The sequence below is a fragment of the Cupressus sempervirens genome, chromosome 11, assembly GCF_028749045.1.
Source record: "Cupressus sempervirens isolate cs-2001-9-10 chromosome 11, ASM2874904v1, whole genome shotgun sequence".
In the NCBI taxonomy this organism is placed as follows: Eukaryota; Viridiplantae; Streptophyta; class Pinopsida; order Cupressales; family Cupressaceae; genus Cupressus; species Cupressus sempervirens.
In genome coordinates, this window is record NC_143128.1 from 212,836,209 (window position 1) to 212,851,047 (window position 14,839).

Consider the following 14,839-nt stretch of genomic DNA (forward strand, 5'->3'; position numbering starts at 1 on the left):
GATGCTAATGGATATCAAAATTGAGTTTGCAGAACCTGTTATCATATACTGTAATAACACAAGTATAGTAAGTATGTCTAAGAATCTTGTATTACATTCTAAGACTAAACATATATCTATTAAGTAGCATGTCTTGAGAGAGAAGGCATTAGAAAAGGAGAGAAGATTGGAATATGTGAGTACTAAAGATTAGATTGCAGATATCTTTATGAAGCCCTTACCTAGAGATACATATGAGTACTTGAGAGGTATACTTGGGGTTATGCCCTTGCCTACTTCTGATTAGAAGATGCAAAGATTGCATTAGTCCAAAGGTACAAAGCACTTTTTTTAGACTAGACTGAATGCTAATGCTTCTTGTATGGGGGAGTATGTTTTATGAGCTGAGTCTTTGAGGACTCTTGGTATTTGGTCTTGAACAATGTCTTTGGACACTTGAGCCAGTTGAAGACTTGAAATAGTAATTGACATAATGAGACTTTTTTTCATTGATGCAAATGGGGGAGAATATGCATGAAAAACATCTCCTAAGTATGTACAAGGAGAGTGCATGGAAGTCTCTACTTTATCCAGGAGATTTAGAAAGATTCATGTAAATAAGGAGGAATATCTCTATGGGGGAGATATGCAGCATGAAGAATTATGATGTATGGCACATTGTTTAGTGTGAAAAACTATTGCTGATCCTAAGAAGAAGAAAACAAAGAAATGTTCCAGAGGATTTTCATATTTGATTGATGAAGAGGATTTGAGAAGATGAGAACAATAACAACAGTAGAGTATTGTTTGGTATTCTTTGAAATTAGATGTTTTTCATCTATGTTTCCATCAATGCCAAAGGGAGATATTGTTAGCATGAATACTGATGATACTATATTGGGGGAGTATCCTAGGAATTAAAGAGTATTGAAATGTTGCATTTATGATTGTGTTTGTCATTGATGTCAACATAGCAGTAAGTCTGTGAAGATTAGCAAAGTAGCAGAAAGAGATCTTAGCTATATGAACAAGGTTTTGAGTGTTTTGATATACACATTCATGGACATGTTTGGTAAAGTGTCCTAATGATGAGGTTTAATGCACAACATGTAAGTCAAAAATGTACAGAAGTTGTACCTAATTTATAGAGTAGTACAATGATAGAGTACCTGAGAAGCCATTTTTTATGTTTGCATTATATCCTTTGACAATGATATAGTCTGGTGATGTGCAGTTAGCCAATAATAGAGGACAGCCTAAAGGTGACATCAACAAGTGCACATGTCCTAAAGTTGCACGTGTGAAACTTTGCATATACTGTGAGCCAACAATGTTATTGTAATTGTAATTAATCCCATTACAATTAATTGGAGAAAGCCTCAAGCTTGACTCAAGGAATTACTTTGAAGATAATGGTATAAAGGAAAGATGTTTTCCTTGTTTTTAAAAACTATCAAGTATTGCATTGTGTGTGAAGTGCAAAAAGGAGTAGAGTATTTACTGAATGCTAGCAAGTGATCCAAGGGATTATTGAATGTGAATTTTGTGATTTGGTTACAAGATCAGAAGGAGAAGAAGTCTATTTGATAGGATAAAGGAAGGAAGTGCAATTCATTTCTATTATTCTACAAGGAATAATACAAAGCTCATTTGGATAGTGGGTTCATTGATCTTTCCCTTGAAGTTGTTTGGGCAGTGGGTCTAGCTATCTTCCACAACTCCTAATAGGGATGGCACAACTCCTAATAGGGTTGGAATCTCCTAACAAGGATTCAAAGTCTCCTAATAGGGACTAATATGTACTGAATGTTGTTATAGACTCCTAATAGGTTCCATTCTTTAACAATAAATATTTATATTAGTATATCATCTTGTGGGTACCATCCCAACCAAAGTTTTCCCTTTGATCAAGAGTTTCCTTAGTCAACATATATGGTATTATTGTGCATGAGTATCTTGTTGTGGTTTTTGATATTAGTTATATAACTAATTCACCCCCTACCTACCCCTCTTAGTTATATTGGTGGACTATATATTCTAACAATACACACCTAAGAATTTAAAGATATTTTAAAGTTTTTTGAGAATCTGGTAGTACAGTATAGATTTCCAACTTGGCATAATGCAGATGGATGGACAATCAATTAGGAGATGTGGAAGGGGATTTTCCATGCAATGTAGGAATAGGCCTTGGGAGCAACAAGGAATGATGATATGGAGATGAGAAGGACCAATGAGTAGATTGAACAGATGACAGAGATGGAGATCAAGGCTCATGAGGTGATCACTAATGCAAACCTCTTAAATGATGACAAATATCAAGCACATATTTAGGAATGCAATAATTTTTTGGAGGAACCAATGTCAGATTACTCTTGAGTGACTCATTATGATTTGGAACCTTGTTTTGATTAAGTCATTGTATAATTATGGGTTTATCAATTAGCTGATTTAGTTTATTTTGTAAGTAAAAGGTCATGCCTTTTTATATTGTAACCAATTGGTTGTCTATTAATATAAAGACTGAATTTGGAGATAAAACAACCATATTTTTTTATATAGACATTTTTTTTCCATAGAAAGATAGATTTTCTTTTCCACTCTAGATTGTGTTATCTGTATGCACCAGCAACACATGTATTTTTGGCGAACAAATTCAACTTCAATATGAGGATTACATGTGCTTATTTGATCTTTTGGTGATATCATCTTTGTCTCATTTATCTTGTTCCTTAGATTAAAGTTCAAGTTTACTTTGATTGACTATTCAATTGATTGAATGCTATAAGTTATTTCAATATTTGTTAAAAAATATAATTTTGTATTGATTTATCAATCGATATTGTTGTCTTATTGGGCTAATTGAATTCTTGGGAGCCAATGACCCTAAACCTATGCTACATTTTTTTGAGATTTGGGAGAGGTTACTACTAGCTTTGGTACTTTTAATTGTATAAAATAACTAGTGGAGCTCTCCATTATAGAAAACTAAAAATAGTCATAAGATTTAAAGGCACAAAGTTTTATGAATACTCAAAATTTTGTGAAAATATAATAATAAAATGTTCGCCGATGTTTTTTATGAAATCTAAAAAATTAGCTAATCTATTGTTTTAAAACACTGTATATCAACCAAACCTATTGTAAAAGTGGCAGACTAATGATAAACATGGTATTAGAAGCTAAGATGGAATTTAGCAACAAAATCAATATTTAAAATTGCCATAATTCAAGGTTTTTACTTGAAAATCTTATGACTACATAAGAAATTTAGCAATAACTATTGCACAATATAGTGACTGAATAGCTAAATTGAGCCAAAAAGTGTGAAATAACACGAACACCATGCCCTGCAACTGTCATTGTTCCCCATGGAATAACAATAAACCATGCAATTTGCTTCAAATTTACATTAAATTCCTATATGCAAAGATGAAAGTGACTTTACCATATCTATGCTTGAATTCAAATGTAATGAAAATTTCAATATGAATGAACTAAAATTGTATTCATGGCTCTTGTGATTTTGGTTTGATATATTCTTTGATTAAAATGGCTACTAAACTAATCTACCCAAAAAATCTATCAAATTATGTTGGTGTTTGCATCATGCATATGATTTGCTAATAAAATTAGTTTATTATAGCATAAGTGTGAATAGAGTATTTATAGTCAAATTTAGATAAAATAACTCAAGTATCATCATGAAGCACAAATTAATTGTTCAAGATTAAACATAGAGTACCCCTATATGCAAGCCTTGCTAATTTGTGCATATACTAATTTATTTGTATATGAAATAGAATATTCTTTTAATTTTAGTTTTTTAGAAGAAAAGGGAGTTTTGAAAAATGAAATAGACTAATAAGATTTCAAATAGTTCATAAAGTGTGCAGATTTGATGCATTCAAGAAGATAATACTTGCACAAAATTAAGCCAAATCATGCAAGACAAGTTGAGTATTTTCCCTTCTAGTTTGTGACTTGATAGTTTCCTAACAATGACACATTCACAATGCACTTATGAGAAAAGACCAATAATGAATAAAATTGATTAAATCACAAAGGTTTGATAGTTCAAGCTTCACTTGGTTTTGAGAGTAGTTTAATATTCTCTACTTAACAAAGCTAACCACATGAAGGTGGAAGCTCATCTGGCCTTAGCACCCTCTCCCTAACATCAATCTAAATTTCCCATTAACATCTAATTGCATACTTCATTCATTCATTCAATTTATGGACTATAACATTCAATCAATACAATCACATAAAATTCATTAATACTAAACACTAATCAAGAATTCATTAGCACTTTATAATATTCATTAACATGACATAAAATTTAATATTAGTACACAACATTCATAGATTATTACTTAAAGCAAAGTTCTTTCATTAACCAAAAAAAATTATCAAACAAGGTTTATCAAAGAGCATTTTTAAAAATAACATTAAATTTTTCTTCTTCTTAGATTTCTTAAGGAAAAGGTTGATAGGAGCATCAATATCTCTTCATTCTCCTCCTCTTGTGGCTGTAATGTCAAATTATGATGCTTCCATCATCTTTGAGGAACACGAGGTTGTTGCACTAAAGGGGACCCTCCTACAATAAGAAGTAAATGGGTTAAATTCACATACTTTTTTTTGTATTGTTACAAGTATTTCATTAACCAGTAGATCATAACATGCATTTTTCTTTACTTGAGAATGCCACATAATGTATAGTAACATTTTTATTGGCCACCACCTCAACATGTTGAGCACTTTGAACATGGTCCACTTGGTCACCATGATGTTCAACATGCTCTAAAATATTCAAAAAAAGGTTACACACACGACCAATTTGAATTGAAGATGTTTAATTCTATTAACAATTACATAATTTATTTTCAATAGAAAATCAATACCTCCACCAATGTGATGTACATCATGGCCTTCGCCACCTGGAGGTTCTGTGATAGGATTTGAAGGCTTTAGTTAAATGTCATGCACATTGGTATCATTGTTTGATATATAAAATAGAAATAGTCAATTTATGTTGGAAATTAACACCAAACATGAAATTTCTCAACTACTCAATTTGATTTACTTTTTATTTAACCAATTTGGTTGTGTCTCATTTAGTGCACTAGATTCTTGGGTATGGCTTTCATATTCTTGGTGTAGGCATGCAACTATGACTTTATAGCCTTCCTTCAAGGCAATATTTTTTTCTTCATCTATGGGCTCTATATTGAGTTTCGTGTTATGTATTTTTTTCTTAATATCATCATTTTTGCATGTATTATTTGATTAAACAATTTTTTTTGCAACCTTACATATAAAAAATTGATATGAAAAACCATTGCTTTTGTTTACTAGTTGAGAGTGTAGTTTCATATAGCCACCAAAGCCAAGTTTGTGTTGCCCAACCTTTTGTACTCTCATTTCTATAGCTTTTGATGTGTCTTATAGTCTATGAAATTTTTTAAACATGTTCAACTATATATTTACAAAAATCATTAATTAATGCATGATTACATTCTACTTAATACTATCATGACATACCTTCAATTTCCCTCTTCTGGTTCAATTCCTTTATCCTATAGACTTTTCTCTTTTGCATCTTCTATTATTTCATTCCACTCCATCAGTGGAATCATAGGAGGATGCTTGTTCTTTGGGTTAACTTTCAGAACCCTTATATAATGGTCCCTCACAATCTTTATATATTTGGATGCTCTTTTAATAAGTAGGGCACTATTAATTTTTTTGTTCCAAAGAGGTCCTCAAAATATGTAATGAGCTGATTTTTTAATTCAAGACCTTGTTAATTTCACCCTTTTTGAAAAAAATAAAATTGTTACATCAATAACTTTAATATAGTACAAAAAATGGAAGAAAATAAAAATATTGTACCAATAATATGAAGCTACGTACCTTTTATATATGGTGGGCCCAAATAGCTTCAATGCCATTTCAAAAAGAATATCATAAAAAAATCATTTCCTACAAAAACATCATGGGATTATTAGTCCAAAATGAATTATATATAAGTAAACTACACTTACAATGTAAATAATAAAATTTTTAAAGCACTTGGAAGCTTTAGTACCTTTAACAGAAAAATAGTTTTCTTGTTCAACAACAATGACTCCACAAATAAACCACTACTAGTAACACGGGCTGATCCAGGAAGTGGTTCAACTTCTGTAGTAGTGGCCTTTGTTCTTGTATCAACTATAGGTGTATACATTATTGCACAAAATAGTTCCATGAGTATAAAATGCACCCAACAAAAAATAATTAATGCATGATTAGCACATAAGAAAATATAGCAAAACAAGGTTTTACTAGTTGTACTTGGTATAAACAAAGATGTCTACAAGCTCTTTAATGTTGTCAACATTGCAGTTAGCAGTATCAGGGTGGTCATCAAAGGAGGCATCCACACTTCATCATGAGTTGAAGAATACATTGTTAGCAAAGACATTTACAATGGATAAAGATCAAATGGGGTACTCGAAGCATCCCAAACATAAGTTGAGTCAATAATGCATGGAAAGGTTAAATGGATGGTTAAAGTTTTAAGGATTATTTACATGAAGGTTGTGTGTTTTTATAACCCTCACCATGTTGACCATGTTTCAGAAGTGTCAAAAATTCTTGTAAGAAGAACACTTCATATTTTAGATCATGATCCATAAGATAGTATAAAATATAATCATCTATTGAACTTTTATTATTGCTTAAGATTAATTACTGCTTAGCTTCATACAATTGACTCTACACATCAATTCATCTTTAAGTGTGTATGTCTCCTCAGTTTTGTTTTTTTCCAAGAAAAGGGTAAGAATTTGTTGACTATATTTTTTAATAATCTTAGTTTCCATAAAGTTGGAGTCAATGCTACACACAATGTCATCTAAAAATGTCGCCTCAATTTTAGATTGCATTCGATCTGTTATCATTTTTGCTTTTCTTTATCATTAAGTATCAAGTTGTGACATCAATATCAGTACAATTCTATCAAAAAAACTTCAAAAGCATAAAGAAAAGAACATAATAATATGACATTTTTTTCTATATAATTTGTACAATTACACTAATTAAGGTTTACCTTTGCTTAAGGTGTGTGAGGAACATCCCCAGTTGTGTCTTTTGGTGGATCCATGTCACCCTATGAAAATGATTCGTAATTCTTAACAATCAACAAAAAAATAAAAGTAATAGACTTACCAAAAAAATATATTAATAAAATAGTAGATTTTATATTGGAGTCAATATTAATTGGAGGCAATTGGTTTAAAATATGTTATGCTTACCATTCCCATGATAGTGATTTTTTTTTTGTATCAACATGATTCAAATTGTAATATATCAGAAGCTCTTCCCCTGCACTTATTGACTTTATTGCACATACAAAAACAAGATTTCTCTCACATGTTTTGAATATACAATTCCATTAGTTATTAGTTGACATAGGTCAAGAACCATTTATAAAACTTGAAATATTTCCTATTTCTTTTGGCCTTCCATCAATATATATAACAAGCCTTTTACTTTGATTATTTTCTTTGAATTGTAAACTAACTTCTCTCTCTCTCTCTCTCTCTCTCTCTCTCTCTCTCTCTCTCTCTCTCTCTCCATATATATATATATATATATAAGCCCAGAGATATCCTTCTAGAGACACCTATTTTTATAATCTCATAATTTTCATCATTGCATATTTATGTGAGTCTAAGAGGCATGAGGAAATGATTCATGATTCTTGATCTGCCTCATTTTTACTTCCATTTCCTCTCTGTAATTTTCATGATTTTAATTTTAATTATATTTAGTCTATTTCTATTTTGTTTTTCTAACATGTAAATGAATGTCAATTTTTTTCCAAAATAAAAAATGTTTACATTGAAGATTATTTCCATTGTAAAAAGCCTCTTGGCTTAATAATTTGTTGACAATGAATACCTACACATACTTTTTTTATATTACATAATCCACATCCAATTATTGTAATTGACCAAGGTCCTACATACTCTATAAGTTCAACAACTTTATTATAACTTACCTTTATGCCATCCATGGAAAATAAGCCCAAACCATGTAATGAAGATGGAGCTATGTGATATATCCTTTTGTTAATAGAAAAATTAGTGTTAACTGGAGGTAGTTCCTTGGGTACCCATTCTTTCTAAATATGTGTGTACCTTAAGGGAACCTTCCTATCACTTTTGGTCTCATTATCATAAGAACATGAACCCACCTCAACAAGGAAAAATTGCATTTTTTTATTGAATTTTCTTCTAATCTTTTGACTTCTAGTTGATCTCCCTATTTTAGACCTACTAGATGTCTCACTTTTTTCTTCTATTCCCACATTTTCCTCAGTTGAGTAAGACATATCAGACAAACACCTATTTGGTGATACCTCCAATTCATCAAATGAGAGATATAGTAGGACTAAAGTTGATGTGGATGGTAATGAGTCTACCATAAATAATAAACTATATCTATAGGGTCTATTGAGTTATACCTGTCGATGCATGTCACTGTACATGATCTTGGTCAAAGGTGTTAAATTTCTTGCATATGTAAATAATTTATCTCAAGTTAGCCAAAAATTACATGATATTTATTCTACAAATTAAATAGAAGACACAAATTACATGATGCATTCATTGAAATTATTATATATTTTCTAATTCCCTACCTCTGCTTTATGTATGGTACCTATGAAAAATCATTGTAAATACTCCATACAATTAGAGCTCAACACATACTAATTGAATTATAAAAACATAATAGTCATACAAATTTCTATGAATAAATTAATACCTCATATGTGAAATTGCCTGTACCTTGACATACATTTCATTGATCATCCTCTTCATCCATTTCATCATCATGACTATCATCATCATTACCACCACCACCAACATCATCATCATCATCATCATCGCCATCATCGTTGTCATTGTCATCATCATCATGACCAACACCACCACCATCTTCATCACCATCATAATCATCATCTTCATCACCATTATCATGACCATCATCATCATGACCATAATTGCCTTGATCATCACCATCTTCATTAGTATGATCATGGTCATGATCATTATCACCATCATCTTTAGTATCACCAAAATCATCTTCTTCTTATTCATCATCACAGTGTAATAGTCATTTGTGATAATCATTTACTTTATCTTTTGATTCTTCAATATTTTCTTCATCCTTTACATTATACTTTACCAACCTTCCTCTTGAATCATGTCTAACGACAAATGACCAACCCAATTTATGTGGAATGCCAAAGTAAAACACTTACTCACATTGGCTTGGAAGAACATCAGACTCGTCTCTAACTGGCTCAAATGACCTTATATTAATCATTGTAAATCCAGTATTATGTTCAATAATAGTCTTATCAGGATCATTTTTATTCAGATGTAGCTTGTACCATTTGATAAAAAATGAAACTAATTTGAATGAGTTAAAGTCACACTAAAGTATATCATCCAAAATGCCATATTATCAATTTTTGAATTGTTGAGGATGTATGTCATTTCTAGTTGAAATATTAGTGACCTCAAAGAATGCACTTATCCCAGAGTCACAAGTTTTTTTCCTTTTATCTAACATTTTTATGAAAAATTTATGGCCATGGTAGTATATAGCTTTGTGTTTTTTGATTTGTAATAATTCAAACATGTCAAAAATATTTGCATCAATCCATGATTTGATATTAAATTTATGGGTCATGATTAGTAATCTTATATGTACCTTTCTACCTCTTAAACCATATGCTAGATCAAGTACCATTGGTGTAATATTGGGATCTCCATTATGATGAGCTTCTTTAACCAATGATGCAACACTGCCCCATGTTAATGAGTGATCATTTTTTTGAGATTATTGAATCCATACCATCACCTAATCAAGATTATTTGCAATATACAAATGGCATCCCACTCATGACCAACTGTAAAGAAAACAAAGAGACCACTTAGAAACAACTTACATTGAAGATTTATAATAATTAACAAACAACAATAACATTTTATAACTGCCTCTCAATTTCCTGAATCTACCTTTCCCCATCAAGTACTCCCCTTTGAATTTGTTAATAGAGTTGAGATCCCAACTATGATCTACATGGATATTTGCTACAAAATTGAGAAGATAGTCACTAATGTACACCATGGTGTGGTATACCATAGAACCCTTAGGATGTGCTCTTTGTCAAACCAAGCCCTTCATAAATTTCAAGTGCCTCTCAACCATCCACATTGACCTAGTTTTTATAGGCCCACATAATTCAATCTTCTCAACTTGATGTATGAGGTAGTGTTCTTGAGCATTGAAAAAAGATGAAGGTAGACATTTTTTCATTTCACACATAAGTTGGGGGATTTTTCTCTTCTAATGATTTATATATATATTTTTTAAAATCAAATTCTTTAGATGATAACCACCTAAAAGAGATTCAATGAGATTTTAGAAAAATAAATATACAATAAATTACATAAAAAGTAAAATAAGTCATAAATATAATATATGTACAATAAATCTAAGAAATAACACTTCTAACCTCATGGATTTTCCAAGATCATATATAACTTGTTTAACATTGTTGTCAAACTGGTGTGAGAGGGATAGAGGTAGAACATATTATAATAATAAAAAAATTATCTTTTTAATATATTATAAAATAATGAAATTAAAGGTACATGCAATTTTATAAATATATTGTAAATAGATAACATGACTTAACTTGACAAAGGCAAGCCAATCATGTGTTTTCAACCATGGCGCAAAGTCACCTTCCTTTGATACAAGACTGCTTATATTTGCAACAAACCTATGGGAAATTTTGTATTTTTTATGACTTCTTTTAATGCATCACTTTGTTGCTCCATTAATAACCAAGTAAGAACACTTGTATTTATGTGGTCTCCATTGTTGTTTGCTTCAATAAGAAAATTTAGTGCATATTGGATTCATGAATGTCATTACAAATTTTGGTAATTTTTTCTTTGTCATGCCTTCCATCCAATATTTTTCATAGTGTCTCTATTACATTATTTCCAATATGAATATCATTAAAAAAATGCACAATTGGGAAATCCTTGAGTACAAAAACCTACTAAATTGAGTAGGATAACATTTTATTCCTCTAGGAAGTTGGTCATTGATGCCTTAACAACATTTACGAGCATCAATTACATCATTACTAAATGAAAGACAATATCAAAATATAAATTGCAAACAAAATTTGTTAGATGGAATTACATCATCTCGTCGATTTAGTCTATTGTATTCCAACTTCCACATACAAGGTGTCAGTCTTCATAGCCTTGATGTTGTCTCTTCTTTTCCTTTAACAAGATATTTTTTAGTAATTTGGTAATTATAATTATTGTGGAGAAAGTGCCTAAATTCATTGAACACCTACTTTCCTAAACATCTTGAATGACAAGATTTCATCTTCAAAGCACAAATTGGACATGCAATTTTTTTCTTTGTTTGAAGACCTAAAATTTCATATACAATTATCATGTGCAACTTAAACATACAACAATAATGTGTAAGCACTATAACATACCAAAAATATGTGACCTTAACAATAAAACATACCACAAAAGTGAGTTAGCCTAGGGGCTTCATGTATTGTCCATAAAAGCATTGTATAAAATTGAAAATATCTTTGTATTATTGGTCTAGAGATTTCATACATAGTGACCCCATTTCGTAACTTCAACAACTTATCAATAAGGGGCTCGATATACATGTTCAAATCTTAAATTTGGTACTTACCTAGTTGAATGAACAATAAACATTATATAATTATTATGACCATTTTGATGTAGTGAACTTATAAATTAATTTAGATAACTATTAAATGAAAAAATACTAGGTACAATCATTGACAACATTATGTGCTCCCTCTTTATGGTCATCCAAGGAGGAATCTTATTTTAATAACAAAAACATGCCACATTAAGTAAACAGATCTCATATCTCCAAATGGATTAGCACTATCTGCTACCAATGAAAGCTTTAGATTATGAGGTTCTTCTTTAAATATTGGCCATCTATCTTCTATTTCCTTAAATATAAAATTTTCCATAGGCATTCACATAATGTCATCTTTACTTCTATTTTGTGTATCGTAATCCATAAATTGTGTCAAGCTAGTGCACCTAAATAATTGTTCAAGACGTAGAATAATGGGAATGTGTTGGAGAAGCTTGTGAGGCAACTTTATTTTTATTTGATCTGACTGATATCTACTAATATGACAATCAGGGCATTCTATTTCAAATTCATGTTGTTTATGATATAGAATGTGATCATTGGGACATGAATGTATTGTTTGATACTTCATTCCAATTTAATTCATAATAGTAGATAATTCTTGGTACAAATGAGGCAGAATGTTTGATGGTGATAACATAAACTCACCTATCAACCTATAATTGAAAATATTATTTTTTAATATAATGAATAGTAATGGTATTCTAAGATTGAATATGACAAAAATGGCATACCTTAGCATACATGGCATTGCTACATTGGATAAACTATTCATAACCTTCAAGTTCACCAAAAACACTATAGGGGAAAGAAGAGTTGTTTGGGAGCCTTGGCATAGGGGCTCTTATGCCTTATTAAGTATAGGTATATCAAGACCATCTTCATCATCATTATCAAATGTGCTAGTAGCATCATCATGATCATCTTGATCAGCTGTGCTAATACCATCTTCTTCAATCATGTCCTCTAGCACATTATCAACTATGCCAATACCATTATCTTCAATTGTGTTCTCTATAGTAGCTGGATCATCTTCTTCCATCAAAATGTTATTCTCAGCTTGGATATTCACACCTCCATGTTCCTTTAGTTGGAAATCCATATCGAAAAAAATTGTGCCCCCCTTCAACGTGACCATATTACCTATAATGAGTCTCAATTATTGTGATTAGAATTATTTGATTCTTTAAGCCCTTACACTTTTTGCAAGAAAAATTACATTTATCAACTTTTCTTTGGAACTAAGACCACAATGTGGCAATTTTCTCATTAATTTGTTCTGAGACCACATTGTGTACTTCATTTACTAAATTGTTAATAAATTCATCTTCTTGATTATTAAGTTCAATATGCTAATCGGACTTAGTATCTACTGGTTATGATATCCTTTGGGTCTTTGATCTTGTAAATTTGCTTCCATATCCTTTTCCCATGAATGTAAACATCTCCTAATTAACCTATTAAGATCTTCAATTCCCTATGTTTAGGTATAAATATTATTTGGCATCTCTCCATTACTTCACTAATTTTTGTGACATACAATTATGGCGTTACATTTGCAAGTGCTCTCTTTCTCATCTATTTTTCAATATTCAAGGAATATTTCCATTTTACATCAATATTTTTGTACAACTCTTTTGGGATCATGTTCCCAATCTTGATAGGTGTATTCTTGAATTTTGTCATCATGTTTATCAAAGAATCTTCTATCTTTTTCTTACCTTAATCATTCATTATATGATACTTAATATATTGGAGTTTTAGGAAAACTTCCATGTTCTCTTAGAGAATCTTTTATTTAATCAATATTTTTTTGTATTTTATTTACACCAACTCCATAAGGACTAACATCATCAGATTCAGTCTTCTCAATATTATCTTCTTCTTTAATGATCAACTTTATTCTCCTTCTTTGAGTTGGTTGACTTGAGGATGCAAGAGCATTCTTCATTTTTGATAAGTCTTCACTTGTGATTGTGCGTGTTTAATAACTCTAGAAACTTCTTTCTTTAAAGGTGTAGTAACCTTTATTGCTGCTTTGGTCCTAGACCTTGTAGCTTTGGGACTTTGAGGTATACAAAATTTTCCTTTCATTCCCTTCTTCTCCTTGGGTTCTTCCACAAAAAGTTCTTTTCCTTTATCCTCTTATTCCTCAATGTCTTAATCTTTTCCCTTGGTATGAATAGCAATTTCTTCTCTTTCCTTTCATCATGTGTGCTCTCCAACATGTCAATCATATTTCTTGTTTTCATCTCTATCTTGGGGGTTGTAATGTCAATCTTCCTTCTTTATTTCACTTTTTCAATGGTTCCAAAAGGTTTGGTTGCTTCGTTCACTAGTTTCTTTAGTAGTGACTCAAATTCCTTTTGATGAAAGGAAGATCTAAATAGCTAGGGCTAGAGGTACACCAAACTATCCAATCACCTTGCTGAGTAAACATAATTGAAGAAAAAAAACATAGAAAAATAAAATGAGAGAAGAACCAAAATTGATTTATTGATTCATCAAATTATCAACATACATGCCCAACTATTAGGCCTTTTAGGTTACAACCAAATACAAAATAGAACTTCCTAATCCATGATATAGCTCTAAAAATGCTTCTCCTATAAAATATACCCTAAAATCCCTAAGTAATTATTAACCTAACCTAATCACCCCTATTTATACTTGCAACAATGACTTACATAAGATTCTAGGTTATTACATAATAGAAGGCCAACCTTAAAATAGTCTACACATCCTAAGACAAGATTCTAACATAAATTTCATGATCTAAATTAAATATAAGTTGACTCAAACTAAGAACGAGTCTCATAAAAAAATGATCAAAGAAGGAAACAAGCATTAGCAAACATCAAGTTTACTTAGCACACAAAAGAATGCTTGGCCAATACTGGATAACTTAGCACATATAAAAGTGCTCGTCCAACACTGGACAAATTGTCACATATAGGAATTCAAAAATGACTACAAATTAACAACCACATGAACTTGACATTAATTGGTAGAATGAAAAAAATGAGAAAGATTACAAGTTAACCCAGGATAC